Raw genomic sequence first — 6464 nt, 5'->3', positions numbered from 1 at the left:
ATCACAGACCTAGAGGCTAGTTGGCACAAAAATCTCTTCTGTTGAATTCAAAAGTGCATAATTTTAAGTTAAAAGGCACAGGCCATTCCTCTAGTGCATGGAATGAATTTAAGATTACCAAGTGAGTTGTCAGAAAGGTTGGACTAGCTTAAAGCCTTCCTGCTTGGGACACCACAGAGTCTTGTGCATGCTGAACTCATGCCCCACCACGGAATGCAACCCAGCCCTAACCCTTACTGTGGCGAGATCTTCAGTTCAGTGGTTTGTGATTATGACTTAATTTCAGTATATTATAATAACCTTACCACTCAGGATTTTTGTCAAAAGTAAGATACAGGAATTCCGTCTTCCAGAGGGTATTCTTGACTTTAGGTTTCTGATATCTGTTAGTATTTCAGGCATTTTGGATTTTTGAGAAAATGGTCTAATATTAACCCATTATTCCATTGTGCATGCCAAGTCACATCGTTACCTCATTACCACGCTGGATACGTGGAGTCTAAAATCCTGCTTTGTAATGGGCAGGTCTCCGAGCAGCATGAGGCTTGTCACCTAGAACGCTTTTCCCTTTGACTTCTTTTGAAATTGATACAAAGCTGAGTCTCCCTCCATTATTGTGGCTCAAATGAGTGCAGGCAGTGAACTGTCAGTGGTATTTTACAGCTTCATGGGGGTTTTTGGTTTGTTTTTCATATTGAGAATTGAACTGGGGAGCTGGAGCTAGCCAGGCAGGTGCTGTGCCACTGTGCAATATCCCCAGCCCTTGTTTTGTAGTTGCTCTCAGGAGGCTAACAATTGATCAAAATTCTCCCATGTCTGAAAGGTTTGCTTCGGTACTTATGGATGACAAGTCTATGCTACCTTTCTGGAAATTGTAGTATAAAAAGACTGAGCGTTTAAAGAACAGGCTTTAGTTGAAGTTCTCGCTTGAGTTCCAAAATGTGTTTCAGATGTTGGCACAAACTAGCTAATTTTAGATTGCTGGAATTCAGTATTGTAGGACAGAAAGATAAGTCGCATCCATCTGTTCTTGAAATGTCTTAATAGATGTCTTTAGATACAGCAAATTTGTAAGTGCCCACAGATATGCCAAGTAGACCTTTGATCTTAAAGTAATTGTTTCAGGAAAAATCAACCTAGTAGATTGTGGACTCTATTTGATGAATTTGTCAGCTCCAAAATCAATGTTCATGCTTTTCAGGCATGGCTGGACGTGTACAGGGCGGCCCCTGCTGTGCGCTCTCCCTGATGAGACTTGGTTTGTTTTCCAGCTGTTGGACCATAAACAAGCAGCCCCCTTTTGTGGTGCGTGTGTGCCATGTCCTCCATGTGAGCGTTATGTTGGCCCTTGAGTTAGGATAGACACTGTCTAGGTAGAGCACATGTACTAAAAGCATGTGACGCACCCTGTGTGTGTCAGGTGAGCCTTAGATGAGTCAGTGCTGTAGGCTGCGCCTCCAGTGTTAAATAATATTTCTTAACAGAAGTAATGCAAAACAGAAGTAACGCAAGACTGCTGACTGATTATCAAGAGTGACAGGTTCACAAGAACTAACCCACACTTCCCTGGGGACAGTGATTCAGTGCTTGTTCAGTGTTGACGGTGACTGCTTGAACCATGAAAATTGGGTATAGCTGCTAGAGTTCCTACTCTAGTATTTTATTTTAAACTGCCTGATTCCATAGGGGCCTGTGAGATGAAAAACAGTGCAAGGTTACTCCCATTTTTCTTTTTTATTGCGGTACCAGGGATTGAACTCAGGACCCAGCACTTGCAAGGCAAGTGCTTATTCTGTTGAGCTGGGGAGATACCCAGACCCCTAGATAACTCCCATTTAGTGCACTATCATGCTTTTTTCCTGATAAAGCACGTGTAAGGATACACCGTTTGGAAATTTAGACACAATAGATGACTGAAAACTTGTCAAACCTACAATACTTCTCCATTTCAGTGTGCGTTCTAAGACACATAGATAACCAAAAGTGTTCTCTTTGATTATACTCCTTCCCTCCAGCTTATTATTTTTTTTCACTTCATAATGAGTCCACTTGTGAATATGAGCTCAGTGACACAATCGCAGGTGAGTCCAGTGACTGCATTTTTACAGAACTCCACCTGGACGCATCGCAGCTGCTGCTGTATCTTGTCAGCCACCTAGTTCCAAGTGCTGCCTGACAGGCACATGGTGACCTCATTTCACACTGTAGGTGATAAATCTTTTCGTGGACTACCACAGTCATGGCTAACTCATGTAAAATCGTATCACTTATGAAAGTGAAAAAATAGGCATGCAGTGCGTTGTTAAGTGACTCACCAGGAAACGAGGCAGCGTGGCATATTAACTAGCTCGAAGTAACTAATGTTTTCATGCATAGACAAGCTGCACATACCGGAAAGCAGCAGTACGTGTATCTTTCAGGAAGATTCTACAAAATCCATAGCCCTTGCTAAGGCGTAAGTGAACAAGTGGACATACAGTTGGTGATGAGTTGAAAAGCTGTGGGATGCATTATGATATTTTTCATTATGCTCACTTCAAGTGACCAATCAGAATTGCTAGTCTCAGCCCCCAAATGTTAATATTTCCTAGATTAAGTTCAGAATTTTTCACCATTTTCTTAAGCGTAAATTATGGTGTGAAAACCAAATGCTTAGATTGCAAAAGTGACTTTTTTTTTTCTTTTAAAACTTTTTTTTTTTTAAATCTTTTTGACTACACAGGCTGGCCTTGAGCTTACCATGTAGCCCAGGCTGGTCTCAAACTCACAATGATCCTCTTGCCTCAGCCTCCCAAGTACTGGGATTACAGATAAGCTACCACATCCAATTAACTTTTCAATTTTGCAGAGATAAATTATAAACAGTTCTTTTACTGTGTCACTTATGATACAGTGATATTTAGTGGTACTAGGTATTTCAATACAATCTATAAATCAACAAAAATTGTGGAAGTGTCAGGAGCCCAGTACACATGGACTAAAGACTGCAGTCAGGGACCCCCATGTTCAGTGCCTAAAGTGGGGGCACTTTTTTTTTATAGCAAAAGCGGCTGGACTTTGAGTCAGTAATTGTAGCTGCTATTATTAAGCATGTGCTACAAATTAACTTATTAAGTGAACTTTTTTCCTGTTACTGTCCTAGGACTTAAATCCAGGGCTTCACACATGCTGCGCAAACATCACCAAGCTGTATATAGCCCAGACCTCAGAGGAATTCTTTAATGTACTTGCTCATTCAGGTCTTTATAAACCCATGAGATGGGTTCAGTACTGTAGTTGCATCTTACAGAAGAAGAAACTTGAAGCTTCTGAGGGATTTGCCCCAAATTACATGGTAAGTAGCCATGGCGGCTGGGCTTTGAGTCAAGGCTTGGCTCGAGTTCACGCTCTTAGGCTCAGCTCCTAGACTACGAAGAAGCGCGGACCTGTAATGTGTCAAGTACCTGGGCTGCCTTCAGCCTGGGGAGCAGGGATGTCGGGGGGACCCAGCTAGCGAGTTTTCATGTTTATCCAAGAGTGCATAGTACAACAAACAGGAAGATTAGTTTCTGTCACAGTTTGAGACAGTCCAAAGGATGAAAATGTCATCATTTAGAAGAAAAACTTAACCAGGGTAAAATTTGAAATAAGTATTTTTGCTCCTCTGAGTCTTTTTTTTTTTTTTTTGAACTCAGGTACTTGTACTTACTAGACAAGTGCTTATTCTACTGAACCATCTCCCTGGGCCCCCTCTGAGTATCTTGCAACATGAGATCTCCCTTTGGTGGGGCCTGTGATGATTTTTTTTTTTTTTCTTTTGTGGAACCAGGGATTGAACTCAGACCCTTGCACTTGCCAGGGGAAGCACTTATTCCACCAAGCTATCTCCCTAGCCCTTTTTTTTTTTTCCCTTTTGTGGAACTGGGGATTGAACTCAGACCCTTGTGCTTGCCAGGGAAGCACTTGTTTTACTGAGCTATCTCTCTGGGTCCCCTCTGAGTGTCTTGCAACATGAGACCTCCCTTTGGTGGCACCTGTGATTTTTTTTTTTTTTTTAACTTTCCTATATTCCATTCTAGATTTTCTTGGAATTGATAAGCTTAGTCAAAATCTTTTATTTAAGAATGTTTATAAAATCTGTGTAATTAACATTCTGACCCTGTATTGCACATCCATACCAAGTACATTTTATCAACATTTTTTAAGAAGTAGGTATGGTGACTCGGCTGGCAGGGCACACTTACAACTCCAGCACTTAGGAGGCTGAGGCAGGAAGATTGCCTTGCGTTCCAGGCCAACCTAGGCTACATAGTGAGACCTTGTTTCAAAAAAAAAAACTGGAATGGATAAAATGCCAACTGCTGCTGAAGAAGAAATTTCAACAAATGAGAATGTTTTTAAGCAAGTAACACATAAGTGGCAAAGCCTGGTCTAGAGCTCCCAGCTTTCTGACTCGAGTCTGGTAGTTTTAGTTTAGCTTTTCCAATTATGTAGACAAGCCCGTATTTTTTTCTTTACTAATTAGATTAATGTATCATAACTTCTTATTTTTTATTTTTTGAATTTTACGGAAGGGTCTACAGAGTATTCAGGGTCTCACTACTAGATTGGACTCCTAGTGATCCGCCTGTTTACTGCCTCCCAAGAGCTGGAATTACAGGCGCGTGCCACCACGCCCAGTCAGTTGCCTTCTCAGTGCACTCTGGGGGCAGGGCCAGCACGGCAGAACTGTGCCTGCTTGCAGGCGCTTTAATCTGCTGAGCTATTTGGCTGGCCCCTGTATTATAACTTCTGGAAGACAAAATTTTTTTCAAAATTTAAGTTTAGCTCTCATTTGATCCCAGAAGCTGAGTGATGCTTCGTGGCGCGTGAGTGCAGTCCTCAGCCTTGTCCCCGCTGTCCCCTGGCAGAAGTGGCCCAGCCTGGAAGAAGGCTTGCAGTGTACTATACGCAAGCAGTGTGTTCCTTCCTAGTGATACTTTTGATCTGTGCTGATTTGGGGACATTGCTCTTTGCCTTTTTAAAACTTTGTTCTTTGCTCTCGCTACATTCAGATTTTATTTTTGCATAGATTTTAATTTTATTGAGGTATTCCCTATGTACAATAGAGGGTAAAATCTAGAGTGCGTCCATGATCTTCGCTGATGCTTATACCACACACACAGAACTACAGACCACGTCCAATACCTCCTCAGAAGGCCCGGTAGTGTCTCCCTGCAGTTGTTCTGTCTTCCACAAAGGTCAACTTCCTTCCTCTGTCACTGTCCACTTGTGTTGGCTGGTTTTGAGCTCCCCATAAATGGATTCACAAAGTATGGATTCATGTGCTTGCTTTTTGTCCAACTTGTAAGATTTAGCCACATTGTGTTAGTAGTTAGCTCTTTATTGTTGCTGTGTAATATGCCGTGTCAATATAACACCCATTATGGAAGGAGATTGACTGTTGAGGAAAAAGCCCCAGAATCACAGATCATGAATGAGATACAGCGTGCTACAGCTGTAATTGAGCTGCCACCACCAGCCGCAACTAACTTGATGCACTGCATTGAAACAAAATCTAAAATTTAGGGCCGGCCAAATAGCTCAGCAGATGAAAGCGCCTGCAAGCAGGCTCAGGGGCCGGGGGTTCGATTCCCGGGCCTGCTGTGCCAGCCCTGCCCCAGAGGTGCACAGAGACTGCAATTGAGACTGGGAGTGGTGGCGCGCACCTGTAATCCCAGCTCTTGGGCGGCTGTAAATAGGAGAATCACTATGAGTCCAATCTAGTGGGAGACCCTGAACACTCTGTAGACCCTTCCATAAAATACACACAAAAAAGTCTACAACTCAAGATAATACAACATTGATCATTCTAGGACTATGTATTCATGATTCCCCCACAAGGGAAAATGTCTTTAAAAGTTCTGCAAAATCAGAGCAGTTCTTCAAATGTAGGCTAATAGTGTATAAAGATGAGAAGTCTCAAGATGTGTACTGCTACTTGATGACTTCAAAACCAGCCTACCTAGAACTTCCTTTCTATCACATCCCTGGAAGTGTTCAGAAGGCCATTTGCTTTTTGAAGATGGTGGTGACAGTGGCAACTGCACAGTGACACAGACAATGACAGCCATTCACAGCTCTGTTCTGAAAGCCACCCTGGCATTAGCACCCTCGAGGAGTGAGGCCTCAACAGGTGGGAAAAGCAGACCTGGAGCCTGGGCGGAGTGAGAAGCTCTCGAACTCTCGAGCGGGCCCAGGGTCAGGGCCTCGACCATGTGGAATGAATGGTTCAGATGTCGTCCAGGGTGTTCATCTGTCCTCAGGCTCTGAGCCTGAGATTAGAAATAGTGCTGGCGTACTTCTGTTTTCCACTCTTCATTGAAGTAATTTCAATGTTACGGAAAGTTGAGAGAGTAGTGTGGAGAATTTTCACAAATCCTTTACCCAAATTCACCATTTGTTTTTTCATTTCCTTCATGTATTTTATTTTTTGAAACATTTTA

This window comes from Octodon degus, unplaced genomic scaffold (genome assembly GCF_000260255.1).
Source record: "Octodon degus isolate 3935 unplaced genomic scaffold, OctDeg1.0 scaffold00118, whole genome shotgun sequence".
NCBI lineage: Eukaryota > Metazoa > Chordata > Mammalia > Rodentia > Octodontidae > Octodon > Octodon degus.
The sequence above is the reverse complement of the archived record's forward strand: the minus strand, read 5'-3'. Positions refer to the sequence as shown.